The 18,948-nt window shown below is 40.4% G+C and overlaps 1 long non-coding RNA gene across 2 annotated transcripts; it reads right to left on the bottom strand.

The window, feature by feature from the left end:
* Positions 1-530: 530 nt before the first annotated feature.
* Positions 531-7,830, bottom strand: LOC128089838 (uncharacterized). Of its 2 annotated transcripts, XR_008210708.1 has the most exons (5): positions 7,580-7,830; positions 4,330-4,425; positions 3,213-3,267; positions 1,616-2,265; positions 531-1,497 (listed from the first exon to the last, which is right to left on the bottom strand). It is a non-coding gene; the product is annotated as an uncharacterized LOC128089838 (long non-coding RNA). The 2 variants fall into 2 exon arrangements; XR_008210704.1 differs by having other exon boundaries at positions 531-2,265; positions 7,580-7,829.
* Between the last annotated feature and the right edge of the window lie 11,118 nt (positions 7,831-18,948).

The following is an 18,948-nucleotide window of genomic DNA, read 5'->3' on the forward strand; positions in this document are numbered from 1 at the left end:
CTCAAGAAACCTAGTGTATGTGGTGTTGGCTCTTTTTGTTTGCTTTCCCTAAGGATTATTGAATATATTTCTCAACTAAGCCACTCAATGCCTTTAATGACATTTCCCCCTTACATTATTCATTTTTATTTTCATAATTTATAGAAGGAAAATTTTCCACCAAAGTTTAAATAAAATATATGCTATTCAGTTCTTTTCATTATTCATTGAGCTGTAGCTTGCACTTTCTTTTTCACAAAAACAGTTCATCAAAAACAAAAAGTGCTTGAGAAGAAGGGGGGAACTGATATAACAGATATGGCAAGGAACTGCAGAAAAAAAATCCCAGAGGTTATTGCATTTTACTACTTGGAAGGTAAGCAAACAAGAATAAATATATAAGCCAGTTGGAATTTGCCACAAAAGGAAAATTCTGATCGGTTACTCTTAAAGAAGACATAGAGTTCCCTGATAACTTTCATGAGTTCTGTGATGCTTGGTTTTGTTTGTTTGAGAAGCCCTGGAGACAGAGTTAAGAAGATGCTTGAAAATTTTGTCTTTTTTTTTTTTTTAAATACAAAAGTGAGTTTCTAGCCTGCAAGGCAAGAGTCAAGAAATATAGAGATTACCAAACAATTTGCCTGCAGAAACCAGAATGTTTAAAAGAAACCTAGCATGAGATGGTCATGATTAAATAAAATGAATTTTACAACACCCTGGCTTCTGGGGATCATCTTATGTATAATACAACAAGCAATCCCAACAAGTGCATAATGCTCCACAAGGTTCTGCTGGCTTTCCCCACTATCTGGACATGCTTGTGGTGTGCTTCTCATCATTTCAGCTACAGGTACTTCTACCTGCACAGTACCGGAGGGATTACACCTATCAGGAACCCACTAAATGAAAATTATCCACAATGGAAATGGGGTAGAAGAGCATGACTGAAAACATTCCCAGGGCTGTGTCTGCAGAGGTGAAAACAAACAACACTATTCCATGAGAGGGTGTTACGTGAGCCCCACTGAGAGAACAGGACACACCAAGATGTGCAGGCTTTCTCATCCTTTGAAAATTACTTGGTAATAATTTGGTTAGGCAAATGCATATATTCATTTATTGTCAGCAGCTGGAAATAATGAGCATCTGCATGCAGGCTACTGCCAGACTTAAACAGTATTTGAACATCCTCATGGTAAAATAAGCTTTTTTCCTGCATTTAATTGAAATTTTCTGCATTTCAGTTTGTACCTGTTGCTTTTTGTCTTGTCACCAGGCCCTAGTGAACAGAAAGTCCAGCTCCATCATTTTTACACTTTCTATCAGGTATTTATACACCTTCCTGGAGTCTTTTATCCCAGCTGCACAGTCCCAGCTGTCTCAGCCCCTTCATATGTCAGATTCTCCAGGTCCTTCATCATCTTCCTAGATCTTCACAGGACTCTCTCCTGTATGTCCGTGTCTCTCTACTCTAACGGAGATCCCAGACCCAGACTCAGTACTCCAGATCTCACTGTGCTGAACAGAGAAGAAAAAATCACTTCCTTTAATCCACTAGAAATGCTCCTCCTAGGGCAACCCAGGAGGCTGACAGCCATTCTTGCTGCAAGTGTGTATTATAGTGAGTATTACTCACTTATAGTCTACTGGTTGTCCATAGACTTCTCCTGTCAAGCTAGTTGGCCAAAGCTTGTATGGAGACACTGGGTTAGTAGTAGCTGCGACTTCACATTGCACCTTGCTGAGCTTAAAGAGAGTCTTCTCAGTTTGTCTCTCCAGCTCATTAATGACATTCCATATAGCAGTCTCTAAACTAAGAGGCAGCTTCACAAGACATTGAGCCTATAACCCCTACTTAGCTTCTCAGTCAGAGCTAAAAGCTCAAATACTTCAGTGGATCTGGTGTCAACTTCGTGCTATTTCATGAACAGCCTGACAGGAAAAAGCATATCTATCATGCAAAGCTGCTCATGGGATGTTGGAGATCCAGGCCCAAGGTCCTGCTCTGCCTCACAGGAAGTGGTTTTAAGCACCGTTGTAGGCTCCTGATGGGGCTGTTCCAGTTCATGTAACATTAACATGTTACAGGTCTCCTTGATCCCAGAGGAACAAATCAATCATTGTTTGGACTAATTCTTCTACTACCATATCAGTATACTTATATCTTCATTTTTCTTCTCAGAAGAGCTGGAAGCATGTCAGATTACATCCTTCGGACAGTCTGACTTTGCAGAGCATTCTTCTGAGGGGCAAATGATTTCTTTTTCCAGCATTTCTGTCCTGTGCCTACACAGAAATAAGAGCAGCACAGAGTGTATATTCACAAGGAGGGCGAGCCTCATAAAATCTTTCTGTACTTGTTCTTTATTCCTTATTTTGGCTCCAAACTTAGCCACTAGAAGCAAGTACAATCAAAACAACTAATTTTTAATCACGTAATGAGAAATAGATAAACATTACAAAGGGAGTAATTTCTCAAGATGTGCAATACAGAAAGGACTTTCCTGATTAAAAAAATGTTTTCCTCTTTAGAGTGATGTTTTCTTAGGAAAACATTGTCTAGTACGCCAGCTTCGGTAGAAATAGTGCCATTATCACTAACGTGTGCTATTTTTATTCTGTTAGCTACTTAAAATGAGTTTGACAGAGGAAAAATGTGACCATTAGGCAGTCAGAACAATTCTACTTAAAAAAAATTGCTGGTCAAAAAAATCAAATAAAAGGGAGGAAAAATTTAAATCCCATGAAAATAATTCTTTAAAAAATACAGCCATATAAAAATATGGAAGTGAATATGAATACATATATTAAATTAGTTCCACATAGATCTTTATGCAATTTCCTCTTACGTAGGAAACTGGAGAGATGTTTTATTTATATGTAGGCCACTCTGAAAGTAATGCCTCCTACTTATTTATTTTCATGGGAACTATAACAAAAGATGATAACACTACTTGATAGGGTAAATTCTCAGCTAAAACCACTGTTTCTCAACACAGTCACAGTCACTATTAGCTATGCATTCACCAGCAATGAACGAGAGCCTGTATGCTGCACTCCTCAAAATCTGCACCAGTAGAGGTGACCCACTGTTTCTGTTCCCACTGCTGAAATGTACCACTCACCACCATGCTGTGCTCACACCCACTGCTTGGTCTCCATAAGCATTCATCAAGCTTCAATGAATATCAGTGGATGCCATTTTTTCCATGCGGAAGAATTCAATGACACACCTTTTCTTCATCCACTCTTCCATGTCAGATGTCATATGGACAGACTGCCCCTCTGCTACAACAAAATAAGAGAATATTGTCCTGAAGGTCTACACTCCACTGCCATACCATCAACATTCACCACTGACATCATGGGCCAACAGGATACAACTGGAGGCATTACATTCAAAGTAGCCTTTGTACGTAGTGGCAACTATCTCTTAACAATTCAAATCCAAGATACAGTCACATCAGTTACCTGGATTTCCTAGGCTCTGCTTCATTGTTCTCTTCTCTGAGGGCCTCAAGGAACATGGGGCTTAATTGATATTTCTTTGAAAATGAACTTTATATTGGTGTTCGTTATCTGCACTTCAATATCTCTAACAATTATTTTGCAGAGAAATCTGCACAAGTTGGTCTGCCAAAACCATTTTAATGATGTAAAGTTGTTTCTCATGCAGCATACTGCACACTTTCATATATTTGACTTTATCGCTGTTCTTTGCATGCGTAATTCTTCACGTATTGTTAAAGCAGCTAGTAACCCAGCCCAGCTGTAACAGTGTTGCTGTCCCATTGATTTACATCAGGGTACAAAGGAAACCACAGACTCTTGTTGCTTCCAGCTCTGCTTTTTAGAACAGAAGTTACCACACTGCGGAATTAGGGCTTGATCTTGTCACTTGTTCCATGTTCGATTACCTTTGTAGGTCCAGCTGGTGACAAGAAAGCAGGTATGACATCCAGGAAAAAAAAACTAAAAAGAATAGATTTAATGTAACCCCGTACTTAGCTCAGATTTCTGAGCCTTTTGAAGGAAAATATGTTTTCAGACTATGAATGGTGTAAGAACAAAGCTTCTGTAATCCATTTTTATATTGCTATGAAATGTTATAGTATCTAGTGGTGTTTGAGATATGCTATTACTCAAATGAAAACAGTATTTAAAAAGTACTTGTCTGTGGAAAGAAGGAGAACTACTTTCTGAGGTACTGACACTTAGTTTATCATCTTGAACTCATCTCGAGTTCACTCTGTTCCGCTTCTCAATGACTCATATTTCCCATTGAAGATTTATGTTTTAAACACATTTACAGGCCAGAAAAGTTAAGCCAGTGCGTTCTGTAACACGTACCTTATGTGTTTTCAGTCCGGTTTCCCAGGGGAATGCAGCCTATGTGATCTTGCTGTCTCAGCCCATCCATCCATCATGTGCTGCCTACAGCCTGGTCTGGCAGAAAGGTAAGATATCAATGACAAATTATTTCCTACAAATGTCACAAAAGACTGAGACAGGGCAGATGAGAAAGATCTAAATACCCTGCACAGAGGGAAAGGCTATGGAGTGAGTCTGTTATTGTCAACAACCCATTGGGAATAAATGCATCATACACGTGCAGTGTCAGCATATGTATGGGGAAGGGGCTGCAACTAAGACATGAGTATCACGAACATGAGAAGACAAGTCTCTCTGGCCATTCTTTCGCCACTCTTTGTCTAAAAGAAGAGGTAAAACAGAGGTAGCAGGGGAAGCAAGGCTAGGATTGGAGGTGATGTCATGGCAGGGGTAGGCACAGTGAAGGAATGAGGCACTGAAGAAAGGAAATCTATATGAAGGCTTCTGCACCAGCTCTGCTGGTTCTAAGGCAGTTTGTTTGCCTAGAATCATAATGGGAATTAGTCTTATGTTTGCTGTTTTAATACAATATTCTTGAGTATGTCAGGGCAGTGGAGGAAGGACCCAAAGCTATGGAATCTATTAGCATGAATTTTGCTGGAAATGCTCAGCACAAAACAAATAATAGTTTCAAGCCTCTTGAAGGGAAATAGAGCCACATTTGAAAATGTATTTTATATGTGCTCTTTATTATACTGTAGTTTCCTAGACACATTTCACTCCCAGAAAAAAAAAAAAAAAAAAAAAAGAAACAAGAGTAAAATCTGCAGCTAGCATATCATTACAGAACCTCAGAGACTGAAAATATTCAACATTCCTATTAACAACAGCAAATAAAGAATGATTGATTATATTAAGCCCAATAACTTGAGTTCTGCTAAAGTATTCATTTCATCCATTTATAATCTGAAGTTATCTAAAAATTAAGAATCCATTACCAACCCTGGCAATTTGTTTCCCATTGATTACTAGTAACAAATGTTCTTCATTTCTCATTTGAATTTAACAAGCCTGAGCTTGCAGCCATTTCGTCTTTTTATGCCCGTGTCTGTCAGGATAAAGAACCTTTAGGGCCTTTACTTCCTCTCCTCGAAGTACACTGTAATCACGTCTCTTCCAAGTTTTAATAAACTAAGGAGACTGAGCCTGTAACTAAAACTCTCTTCCTCTTAAATCATTTCATGGCCCTCTTCTGACCAGCCTCCAACTTCTCAACACATTGCAAACAAAGCATAAGCAGCAAAGATGGGACTCATCTCACCAGACTGCAAACCTGTGAAAGGATCCCTTTGCAATCACTTCCTGCTGGAAGATAATTCCTCTTGTCTCAGCTCACATATCTATTTCCAGATGAGACAAATCTTTTCTAAACTACTGCTGTGGAATCTCGGTCTGTTATCCTAATGGCTATGCTCACCAACACTGTGTACCGAAATAAAATTGCATCCAACTAGGTCTACTATTTCCTTGCTTGCATAGCCAAAGTGTGCCTTTAATCCTTCCTGCTTCAGCACAACTTCAGAATTTCATCTTGAATCATCTGCTCACCTTAACCCCTAAATCCTATTCAGAACTCTTATGTTCTTTACTTAGGTCAAATTACTGAGTTGATTATAGCCATCCGGAAGACTCAAGCATACTGCAGTACTGAACATGGTAACAGGTATAAATGCATGGAAAGAAAATGAACAACACAGTTTGAATCCAAAAGTAGCTAGATTGTTTATTTCCAAACACAAGGCAGTATGGTCCCTCTGACCACACAGTTTCATTCTTTCATTTCCATCACAGCTACCAGCTACTTCATTCCTTTGATAAAGGCCGAGAGAGTTGATTTTTTCCTGTCAATGTCTCTGTCCAGCTTTGGAGCAAAGAATTAATACTTCACATCGGCTCTGCATACTGAGATTCTTAAACAGCTTCTGCAGCTGTTGTTGGAGCTGCCAAGACAAGACTGAACAAGCAGAGGCACCAGGAGTAGAATTTATCTATGTGCTATGCTACACCTGTAGCTCATATACTCAGATATTTATGTTCTCGCAATAGCACCTCACATTTATGGGAGAGTGTTGGCTTACAACCATTAGGGAAGAAAAAAAAAAAAAAAACAGCAAAAAGACTCCTCCACTTATTATACCACTTTTCCTATTAAAATATATTCCCTGTTATATCCCAGGACTCTGCTCAAACCAAGATCTTGATTCTTTAGTCTACTGTGCTTACTCTTAAACTGTCAGCCTGTGTATATATACATTAATCTGTGACAAAACTCTTCATGTGACTTACATACAACTATTGAGGAATCCCAAAGGCTACATTTCTTAAGTTAAGTAGAAACATTTATCTGAAGTTACTTGCTTTTCTTCATGGCAGTTAAGAGAAGGCTATAAAACCAAGGCATTAACACAATATTTAAAAATGTAGGTTATGCATATCACAATGTAGGTGTATGTCTCTTTATCCTATCAGTCCAGTCGGCCCTAAAACCTTAGCTCTATTTTACCTCTAACTTGCACCAGACAAATGGTTATATTACACATAGTTTGCACAGGCAGGCACCCACTTACATTGCAAGGCATCAATAAAAATTCTTTCTTTGACCTAAAATTACATAATAGATACAGTCTTCTACAGAGAAAACCCTAGTGAGAGTGAAAATACAAAAGGTCTAGAAAGGTGAAAGTCTGCTTTTACTGACATTTGAAAAAGATTCAAATTCATCAGGCCTGAAGCCAAGCAGGATTATGAAGTTTTGGGGTGTTTTTCTTCAAGCATAACAGAAACTCAGCCTTTTCAATATGGAACTATAAACACTTGACCAAACAGTACATAGGGTGTCAAATAGTGTGCATGGGGTCAAGCAGGCAAACATTGCTTATTTACTTCCAGTTGTCTCAGTAAGTAAATAAAAGATTCCAAGTTATTTTGAATAGCTCTGGAAGCACCTGCATTTCTACACAAGAATAAGAGTATTTAATTTGACCCCAGATTAACAGCCAAACTAATTCTTAAGATTGTTAACTCTTTAAAATAGGTATATTTATAATGGAACTGTAGCTTCACTGCATCCTATAGAGTGTTCTTTTCTTGTCTGCACAATTTTTCTATTTAATACAGAGTGCTGTTAAAAGGCTTCCCTTCCCACTCCTTCAGATACCATTTGGTGCCTGAGCAACACAAGTGCCAAATCACTTCAACAAGACATTACCTTGCTTACTAATTCTCCTCCAGGAGCTCATCTTCCCACCATCTCCATATCATGCCATACTCCAGTGCTCCAGACACATTTAGGCCTTAGAATCAACAGCACTGAAGCACTGCTTCTACAACATTATAGGTGCACAGAAGCCCAGAACCAAAGTGCAAAATCTGTAGCTGATTAGCCCAGTCCAATCAGCACTAATAGGAACAAGAAGGCCTTGGTCAGGTTCTGATGAAAAACACATGGTTGCAGTGAAAAGGCATGGTTCCTACTCCTTGTCATCTTCATCCTTAACACCTGTGGTATTGGAGGCATCTCTATGGGGCACAGCTAACTAGGACCTCATCAGTGCTTTCAATGGTTGGGCTCTGTGGCAAGCTTTCCCTGTTCTTTTTGTTTGTTCTGTATTTTGTTGTTGTTTGTTTGTTTTTTAAACAAAAGTCCCCAAGCTGAATTTTTATCTTTACAGTCAGCATACTCCACCAGGTGCTAATACCATTAATAATAATTATGTATGTGCACATGCCTCTGCATCTTGTGTGCATCAGTGTCTCCCAGTGTGCTATTTTTCCTGGCAAACATTAGTGAATGCCAAGAGAAGAGTATAACAAGAGAAACCTGGAGCAGTATTTCTCCAGAATACCTTCCTAGGCACAGCAATTTGTGGTTTGTGAATTTCCCTGTACCAGATATTCTCAAGTGGTGTGTTTGCAAGTAGAAGTCCTTGCTGGATTTTTCTGCCGCAAACTTTTCTGATGGCTTTTTAGACCCCATTCAGCCCTGCAGTACATCCTATGCAAACTTTTGGTGCATCGCTTTTGTACAGAATTCATTTCCACATGTATTGTGACCAGGACTTCCTTTTGATTTTGTTTGAATTTCTGCAATTTCTCGTCTTCTCCTGGTGCTCCTAGTTCTTGTACTGGAAGAGACCATAAAACACAGCTTATAGCCTTTTCCACACACTTCTTGCCCTACAGAAAGTGCACAGCTTGAGTAAGGAGAGAGATAGTTCTGCATGAACAGGCATGTTCAAGAAGGGAAATCCAATAGACAGAAGAAGGTTCAGCATTTTAGGCGAAGATTAGAAATGTGCAGTTTACTCCAGCACGATTGCAAGACCACACAAAGCCTCACACTGAATGTGGCACCACTGTGCATGGGACAGAATATAGATGTACATGGACACCCATGTGAATTCACATAGTAGGATTTAAATGCTAAAAATCTCCTTTCCCATCTTGTAGAGAAACCCAGTTTTGCAGTCCTTTCGGTTGTTTTCTTCTTCCAAGAATAAAGAACAAGGGCTCAGAAATTAGATTTGGCAAGCAAGAACCTCCATAACCTGCCTATATAGCTCAGAGGATCAATCAGCTGAAAATTCAGACAGTAACTGGCATAATATCTACAACATCGGTGTGAGCATTTGCACGTGTAGGTTCTTGACATGCATCTTCAAAGGAGGCAGAGTGCAAGGAAGTGTGTAATTTTAACAAGGAAACCTTGCATGCATGGGAAAGGAAGATTGTGTATTTCAGAGGACTGTCATTTGCACACAGTGCCAAATTGGAAGTGTTTAATGTTCTCACATGCAGCCATATAAAAAGTTAAACAAGCCAAATACTCCAAGAGACACAGCACTTCCCTTATTAAAAAAAAAAAAAAAAAAGTTTAATTATAAATAGATTGTAAAATGTAATTTTTGTCATAGCATGGTGGCTGAGCAATAAAAGGTGATAAAGTTTCATTGTAACATCTCATAATTGCATCTCAAATGCTCTAAATGTAAAACTTGTACAACAGATGAGTTAAAACGCAACTTTTGCTTCCAATTTGGCTTTTGTTGGTTTAAGCCTCCCCCGCAGCAACCCTTAAATCTATATTTTCTGGTTTAATTAACAAAAGAAATAATATAGCACCTTCTACATCTCAGCATGGAAATGAGTTTTGCAAACTGCTGTTATTAGTAGTTTTGCTAAGTTTGTATCACATCTCGTGAGTAAAAATAGCATATTGGGCTCTGCAAACTGCCAGAATAGAAAATAGGCACTTGCTATCACTTAATCTTCTCCAAGCAAAATGGATTAAAGCCTTGTCTAAAGGATGTCAGCATATGCTGAGCACACCACGGTTTCTCAGAATCAAGTCCCTACATTTTGGCCAAATCGATGGATATTTTAATCAAGGAGATTTACATTGGAGAGCAGCTGAGTATAAAACACTCTCATTTGTGCAGTAAACAGACCCCCAGGAGGGTGCATGTATTTAAAAATTAGTGCAATAAGCAGATCCTGCAAGCAGCAAGCAAATGGAAAGTCTTAAGATCTGCAGCATCAAAGTTGCTATGAGGTGAGCTAATGTTCTGTTGTCTGCTCATCTCCTACATTGTCTCATACTTTCCCAGTCTGAACTATGCATCTAGTCCAGCAGTAAGACATCTCATCCTACACATCTTAAATGACATGCTTACCAGCTAACAGCAGGCTACATGTCAACCTCTTCCTTGGACACTGACCTCAAGTTTCCCAGTAGACTTCCCAAATGAAGAAAGACAGCTGGAGGGCAAATGACAAAACTGAAGTGTATCTCACTGTGAGATACAGCAAGTTTCTACCTAGAATGATCATCCAGTGGTCACAAGCACCCTACTTTTTCCTGCATAGGAGAGTGAATGTAGTATTCAGTTTTCCTGATGCAACGGGAACAGTCCAAGGTTTCATAGCTTTCAGCTAGTGGGGGTTATAGCACTTGAGAAGCATAGTGTGGAAAATAGAAAAGACATAAAAGAAAACTAAGAGCCAGTAGTTTATATAAGCAATTGCTGAAGTCACAGAGATGCTCTTTGTATGCATTTCTAATGCATTCATTACTATAATAGCATGAAAACAATTTCTTTTCTTCTTTTGTTTTTACTGTTATAGTTATAATTTATTTTTAAATGGAGCTATATCAGCCTATTTCATATAAGATATTATCTCTGCTTACAAATGTTACCTATTTGGGCAAGTAAAGTTTGTAATTTAGAAAAGTTTGATCTTCAGGGGATCATAGTTCCATCCGCAACACTGCTACATACAGACAACACAACAGACATTTTCTACAAAGAGAAACTTACCCTGTGGCAGATCAACACAAAGTGAGTTCACTGAAATCCCTGAGTAAACACTGTTTCAGGTTTCCACCACCTTGAACATTTGGAACCAGTAACCACGCACCCATATCACATCTTTCCTACACAAAGAAGCTTGTACAGGAAAGGGGTTTTCCATTCAAGAAGGGGTGCATGCCCAGTGAAAAGGGAATATACTTTACCTGAACAATATGCCTGGATTAGGGGAAGGATTCCAGTTCAGTCAGGCACACCTTTCCCACTGCTACCTAAGTAAATCAAGACTAGATTAGAACACCATAAAGCAGCTCTATACTGATCATTAACATACACTCAGAGAGACAAAGTAGTAGGACATTTTGAGTGTGATTGATTCCTTATGAGTCTCTCCTCTGTTCATTCTACTCAATATTTTCATTAACATCCTAGGAGTCATTAATAACTTCAGACTGTAGAGCTGAAACAGATATAGGGGTGGCAAAATTTGTGAAAGATCAGACCAGACTTTGAAACCATTTGGCAATGTAGTTGTCCAAAATCAATAAGATGAATTCATCCCATCTTTGCCTCAAATGTAATGTGAAGGCATTATTCCTGGCGAGCTATTACTGAACAAATCAATGTGCATAAGAGTCAGCTAGACAGCTGTGTGCCAGTGAGAGAGTTTATAGGGGTTACAAAACTGACATGGATGCAGCAATCTAGCAGAAAGAAGACAACTTTAATTTTGGGAACAGAAATGGAGCATGTAATAAGATGGAGGTGTTTCTTCCGTTATACAGAATGCTGGCAAAGTATTACTTGGAGAACCATGTCCAGGATTCTAAGCCAGAAAAGAATACAAGGAAATCTGAGCAATAGGTAGTTTGGAAAAGGAGACCTATAGAGAAAAAAGAATATAGAGATCAGAAAGGATTAGGGTTGTTCAGTATAGAAAATGAAAAGACTGTGAAAGAAACTGAAATGTTCTGTAATCATAAAAGTTGTTACAAATTGTTCTTTCCAACTTTGCAATACTTAGGGCTTCTTAGTGATGAGAGTAGTGAGAAGGCAGTATCGTCGACCCAGGAGATTATGAAATCTCTATCATTTCAGAAGGATCAGGTTATGTTGATATTAGTAACAGCAATATTAGAACAGAGGCCTGGGCACTCTGACATCTCCCCGATGACTGCCCCAGTGATTCTGGGTCCGTTAGCATTCCCCAGAGAATTCCCAAGCAAGATCTGGCATTTCAGGAACACTCTGGCCAAGGAACACTCAGCAGACAGGTTCAGTGGGAGCATCCTCTGTGGCAAGGCAGGCAAGCTTCAAAGTGTATTTATGTAGACCATTTGTCCCAGGCCCAGAGAACTGGGCAAGGAGTAATAGTTTCAGACTAAAAGGGGAGATTTAAACTGGGTATAAGGAAGAAGTTTTTTACATTAAGAGTAGTGAAGCACTGGAATGGGTTGCCCAGAAGTAGTGGATGCCCTCCCCCTGGAGATACTCAAGGCCAGGCTGGATGGGGCACTGAGCAACCTGACCTAGTTGTAGGTGTCCCTGTTCATTGGAGGGGAAGTTGGACTAGGTGACCTTGAAACATCTTTTCCAACTCAGATGATTCTGTGATTCTATGAACTGCCGCAGGCACATTTAACTTATTAGTGCTGTAGTCCACAAGTAGAAGTCTGTGCAAAGATAACACCAGACCCTTAGGAAATGCTGCAAGACCTTACCTAACCCTGTATGCCTGAAGTTCTGAGTTACATCTTGTAATGACCTTCGTTGGGACATGGAGAAAAATTTCAGCTACAGTACAATCCTAATTAAATCTATTCTCCAGGATCTGTATAAAGAGTCAGTGAGACAGACTGTCAAACAAACACATATAAAAAAGGGGAAAAAAAAACTTTTCATCCCTTCCCTGCGTGGTTTGTCTTGTAGATAACTCAGTAGAAATAGAAAAAGTAGCCTAATATAAATCAAGCCCAACATCTCAGCTGGAGATAAACAACTTTCATCAGCTCGAAGATGCAGAACTCAATTTATAGTTATATGGCATCACAGGAATAGGCATTAACAAACATTGCAAATATATTGCCCTTCCATCACTCAGGAACTCAGAGGGGGCCAGAAGCTCCATGCTGCAGCTGCCTCACACCAGCTGTGGGCCTAACATCATCACACTTTGCAGACACAGAAAATGTCTATAACACAGTCATTGTGCTGCGATGGATGGCAGCTAAGCTTCAGTAGCAAGGAGCTGAGTGCGGGCTGCAGCTCCTCCCAAAATTGTGGTTTGCATAGCCTGCGTAAGTGCAGTGCTGTGCAGGCTGGACCCCTGATGTTGAGCAAGGTGGTTAACTTCATCCTCACTCAGATAGGTCTCTGGTCTGGCTGTGGGGTGGACCTGGCTGAAGGTGGCTAACCACGTAGCTGGAAAAGAGTTTCTCTGATTCTTACAGGGCTATTGTTGATGAAGGTTCAGCATCAAGAGACTCCTTTCATATACACATTGAGAAATATTTCACTACTCAGTCAACACACCTCACCAGCACCACCCTTTTCACACACAGCTAAGTTCTTCACCTCTTTCTGCACATCCTCGGGAAGAAGAAGAAAGAATGAGGTGTAGACCTTCAGTTGTCAGGAAGGTGTTCCTGTGTTAGCCAGAAAGAGGAGGACAGGGTCATTAACCCTCCATAATAATGGGAAGAAAAATCTTCAGCATGCTGTGAGAAAAGCAGCAAAGAGTTTGGCAGAAAAGGCACAATGAAGGGAGAAATCTTGCAAAAAGTGAATATTTTTCTACTTTGTGACTTCCCTCCCCTGCCCCCTGACATTGTTAGGTTCAGTTCAGGCATGTTCTACTAAGATAACTACTTTGAATGATTGAAAAAAAAAAAAAAAAAAAAAAGAATGGGTGAAGGCACTAGCTTTAGCAGGAATAAAAAGTCAGGTGAAGAATATTCCCCCAAATTCATAGAATCATAACATAGAATAGCCTGGGTCGAAAAGGACCACAATGATCATCTAGTTTCAACCCCCTGCTATGTGCAGGGTCACCAACCAGCAGACCAGGCTGCCCAGAGCCACATCCAGCCTGGCCTTGAATGCCTCCAGGGATGGGGCGTCCACAACCTCCTTGGGCAACCTGTTCCAATGTGTCACAACCCTCTGAGTGAAAAACTTCCTCCTAATATCTAACCTAAACCTCCCCTGTCTCAGTTTAAAACCATTCTCCCTTGTCCTATCATAATCCCGGGAATCTAGAAGGAGAGCAATACAGGTGGATTCAGTAAAATGCATTTTCTGAATACAGGATGGAGTTTAAAAATAAAGAGGAGAGAATTTGAGGTACCCGTGGCAAGGATGCTTTAAAATAAATCCAGATATTCAAACCAGCTTCTGAGGAGGAATATGACTTTGAGGAATGCTCAAAGGACCTTGCCCATTGCTAAGCCTCAGTCTATTTCCTTATTCTCTCACACCATTTGGCCTCAGTCACTTGGCAGAGCAGAGATGGTGGGTATGTCATTTTTTCCTACTCTTCCTGGGTGATCTGCTGCATGGCTTGAAATCGGTGCTTTTTTAGCTAGTATGGGAATAAACTGACCTCCTCAACCCTGTAATATAGGAGGAACATGCAGTAAACCACAGGATGGTGTCACCTCTGAGTCATCAAATCCAGACTCCTGCTATCTCCAGCAATCACACCACATAAACCCATTCATAAATCTGTCTTGTTCCACCCTTAAAATGCTATGGATGTTTGCCCAATTTCTAAGCAAGGTTAGTTATCTGCAGAAGGTTGCAAAATTTCTCCAAAAATCCCATCTTAGCTTTCACCCATTTGGTTTCTAGGCATGGAGACCCCTGATCCGAGCTGTTCACACTGCACAGCACTAACCTCAGCTCCACTACACTATCACAGCATTTCTAATCTCATCCAAACTCTGCTCTGCCAGACTAAGCAAGACAACCTCTTTCCAATCAGCCCAAAGATGACAGAAAGCCTCTGATCCTCTGAGCAACCCTCCACTCTACCCACAGCTGCAGGAATTCACCACTTCTGTTGCTTCTTTTCCAAATGGGCTGACCAGAGTTGCCATCAGATTCCCACAGAGGCTGTAATGGCTGCTTGTACAATGGGGTTAACACTTCCATCTGCAGAAGGAATATCTAATCTGGAAGGTTTTAGCTCTTTTTTTCACCCTCACAGCCCCTGATGGAATGTAATTGACCATCACACACATTTCTTCTTCTCCCCTTTTCTAAGATTACTCTCTAGCTTGTAACAGCAAATACTATCAGTCCCTATTAGACTTTCTCCCACTTCTGTAATTCCAAACTAGAGGCTTGGCCAAGTTCTCTAATTTGATGTTTTCATCTGCAGTGATGGTACTTCTAGGTTTTTCATTAACAGCAGCTTTACCACACAATTTCATCTATCTGATGAATTCATTGACAAAAACATTACACACTCAGACTTAGACATATGTGATATATTTTTAAATCCAAGATAGAATATTGCATTTTCATGTTTAAGAGCAGATATCCTGTACTGCTACAGTACAATCCATCTTACCTTAAACTGTCTTATTCTATTTTTCCCTTGCCCATATAGCTGATTATTTTAATAAATACCTAGCTTTCTGATACATGCAGAGCTCGTGTGTGACAGCAGCATGTAAACCTTCACTCTGAAAAAACAGACAAGTTCAGTAACTTCCCAAACCTTTCTACTCTACATCGACTGGGGGATATTTTTAGCCTGTATATTGAGCTGTTCAGTAGCAACAGAGTTACTGTTTTATTGGGGTTGTATTTATAAATGTAGAACCAAGCATAGCCTTTGTCATAGGCAAGCTGCTATCTGAATAAAAAATGAGTTAGAGCTTGCTTACAGTCTGAGCTGTGCCTTTACGCCTGAGGTTAGGCACCTAGACCCATATTTAGATCCCTAAATAAGTGTGGCCTGAAGCACTGTATAACTTCATCTGCCGTCGATTTCACTGCAAGTCCAAGTTATTAGGTTTCCTGTCCTTTCCCTTGGCAGAAGATTTCATTTTGATGAGAGCTGAAGATTGCCAGGGCTGTCATGCTCTGGGGCTCCTTACAAAACATTCTGTCGCTCTTTACCTTTCATTCCCATCTGGAGACAGGGTAAGTAAGAGAGAGGTAACATGCCATCGTGCCATGACAACGGGCAGCTCCTAGCTGGTTTGGGGACAAATTACTTATGGCCACAGAGCAGAGAAAGGCTGGAGACAGTATGTGACCCTCAGAATTAAACCTCTGCTGGCAGACACCAAACTGGTGCAGTATGAGAAGCAACAAAGCAACCTGTCCTAACTGTAGGTGTTCCTTTTCATTGCAGGGCAGTTGGACCAGATGACCTTGAATATCCCTTCCAATTTAAGTGATTTTATGATTCTATGATTTAGAGTGCTTGCTCACAGCTCTCCATTCTTTATTGTCATAGAGGATTGTTTGATTTCTCTTGTTAGAGTTTAGCAGTTGCAATGTGGTAGGTCTTGAGGGCTGCATGTTATAGACCACTTTCTTGCCACGTCTCCACAAAAGCTCCAGATCAATCCTTTTTTGAGCAGGACTGCCAAACATGAACAACTTGTCCTTTAAGGTTAACTTCCAGCCTTGAGAAGCTTGCCTTCTGAGCTAAAGAGTGAGCTCTGAGCTAATGAGTGAGTGAAACTGCTTTGACGAGTCTCTTGTGCTAATTTACTCCTTCTCTCTTGAGCAGCATTTTGACATTGAGCTCAGCCAGAGCCGGGTGGGCGTTGGGAAAGCAACACATTCCTTCTGCTCCTAGTTACAAGGTGCCCCAAATCTGCTGCTCAAAAATATCATTGTGAGGTGCTTTGGGCTTCACTCCAAAGGGGAAGAAGTGAAGCGTAGGAGTATGTAGAAAGTAAAAGTGGCAGCAGAAATCACCGGGTGGCATTTGGCAGCAAGCTAAATGTCAACTATTGTGTGCATCACTAAAGGAGTGTCCAGAGCCCAGGGAGTCAGAAGAAAAAGCAGTGTAAGCAGCAGGAAAGCAAAGAGTCTGTAAGAGATGCAGTGAAATCCTGGAAGATTGATGCTCTTCATTACAAAGAACCAACTGCCTCTCAATGACAAGTCCCCAAGCCCACTTTTAGCCTCGGCTGTCCTTGTGAGACGAAGCTGCCCTCCCTGCACTGCCAGCCAGAAAGCCAGCAGGAATTTCCCTAAAATGCACTGGAATAGAATCAGTCAATTGGTTTCCGAGATACTGCAAACAACGCATCTGATGCAAAGTGGTGACAGCCCATGCAAGCAGCGAGGGCTGCCCTCAGCCACTCATTAATTCAGCGGAGTCGCGAGAACTGGAAAAGCCTGAAGACCCACGGGAGACGTGCATGAGCCATATGGAGGCCAGAAGGAGACAAGAGGCGAGAAAGCCTGACGTGCCATTTTGCATTATGGTTGTCCTGCACAAGCTGTGCTGAGCACATCATATTTCAGTCACAGCATTAAAAAAGAACAAAGGTGAGAAGAGTTAGGGGAAGGCTGTATTTCTCAGCAAAAAGAGAAAAGAATAAAGAAAGTCACAAGAATCAGAAGCTGGCAAAAATCCCCTCTGCAGTGTGATCGGAGGGGTTTTTCAGTATCTAACGTGTCCAAAATTGTGACAATGTATCATCAGCCACAGCCAGCGTTCTTAGGCCCCTCAGAGCCGATCTCAGCCCTGCGAGCTGCTTTCAGCAGTGGAGCCTTGGAAGGAACAGCACACCCTGCACAGAAGGACTATTAGCTTCCTACTGTTCTTACAGATATATCCTTCTTCAATTACAAAATAAATAGCATTATGAATATTTTAACTAAATCTAGCTTTAGAAAAGAGGAGAATACATACACAGGCATACGTATATAGCATTCACATTGCTTTGAGGTTTTCAGTCTTGTATATTGGGCTATGTTATAGCTGGCTATATACTGACTAAAACTCAGTATATTGAACAGAATTAATTTCATCTCCATGTCAAAGTATAAGCCTGAAAACTTAGTTACAGAAGCGCCATGGGCTTTTATGAGCAGCAAAAAATGAACAAAAAAAAAAAGCGACATGCTGGAAAGCTCAAAATTTCTCCAGCAAAAGTGTAATGTAGACACACCAGTAAGGACTTTCTCAGTTTGCCCAAGCTGTGTACTAAATCTTGTTATGCTTTATTCAGACTGAATTTGTGTTTATGTAGCAAGCAACATGAACACCAAGAGTGTTAGAAAGAGGGTTAGAAAATTAACCCTCTTGCTTCCAAATCAGAGCAGATGCACCACTACTGTGTCTAAGAAATGAATTGCATGCATCTCATACCTTGTTGTTTCTCTTCCCTCTTTCCCACTGCCCATGAGGGAAGGACAATAAATTAACTTGTGCTCTTGTGAAGCACTAGCACAAGAGACATTGATCTCAATTACTGCAATGCAAATAGACACACTGGTATGTTCTCCACTGGCTTGTCCATTTGATGCTTTGCATAAAAGTGCATAAAACAAAGACGTGTCACTTATGTATGTTACAGTTCACAGGTCTATGAAAATCACACAGGCTACTGGGCAGGGCTTGAGGATTCACTGTTGTAGGAGGTGAGCAGGGAAGAAGGATCCAACACAGAACTAATACTCAGCAAAGAGTGTGAAAACATATAGCCAAATGTCACCTTCCAGTAGAGGTGAGAACATCAGAGCAATAAAAATGCACCAGGAGCTTATCACAAATATTGATGTAGTATTTCTGCAGTACCAGGGATTCCATGATGAGCAAAGTGTACCAAACTGCCTGCCACTTTTGAGAAGGGGTTTGCCAAACTATAAACCAGAGCAGCACAAACTTTAGAGAAAGGATATAGCACCTCTCTCTGAGGTGTTAGTTAACACATTGGGTAGGATAAGCCTTTGTATTGCAATTTGATGTGTGTATTAGAAACACACATAATTTACCACAACAGTGCCTTGTCCCGTGTCCACCAGAAAGTCGGGCTTTGAATCCAGAACACCAAAACAGGAACATCAGCCTCAGGAAGAGGTTTGCTTGCAATCATTTTTGTTCAATGTTTTCCATGTGAAGGTGTGATGCAGATTCATATAAGAGAAGAGAAACAGAGAAAATAAATATCTCTGAACTATTCTGGAGATTGACCTCGTCTTCACTCTCTCTCTCTAGGTAAATTAAATTCTTTCTTCCAAGTAAGGCATTATTTTCTGATAATAACCAAATAACTTAGCCTAAATAACCTAA

Source organism: Tympanuchus pallidicinctus, unplaced genomic scaffold (assembly GCF_026119805.1).
Source record: "Tympanuchus pallidicinctus isolate F22 unplaced genomic scaffold, pur_lepc_1.0 scaffold1, whole genome shotgun sequence".
In the NCBI taxonomy this organism is placed as follows: Eukaryota; Metazoa; Chordata; class Aves; order Galliformes; family Phasianidae; genus Tympanuchus; species Tympanuchus pallidicinctus.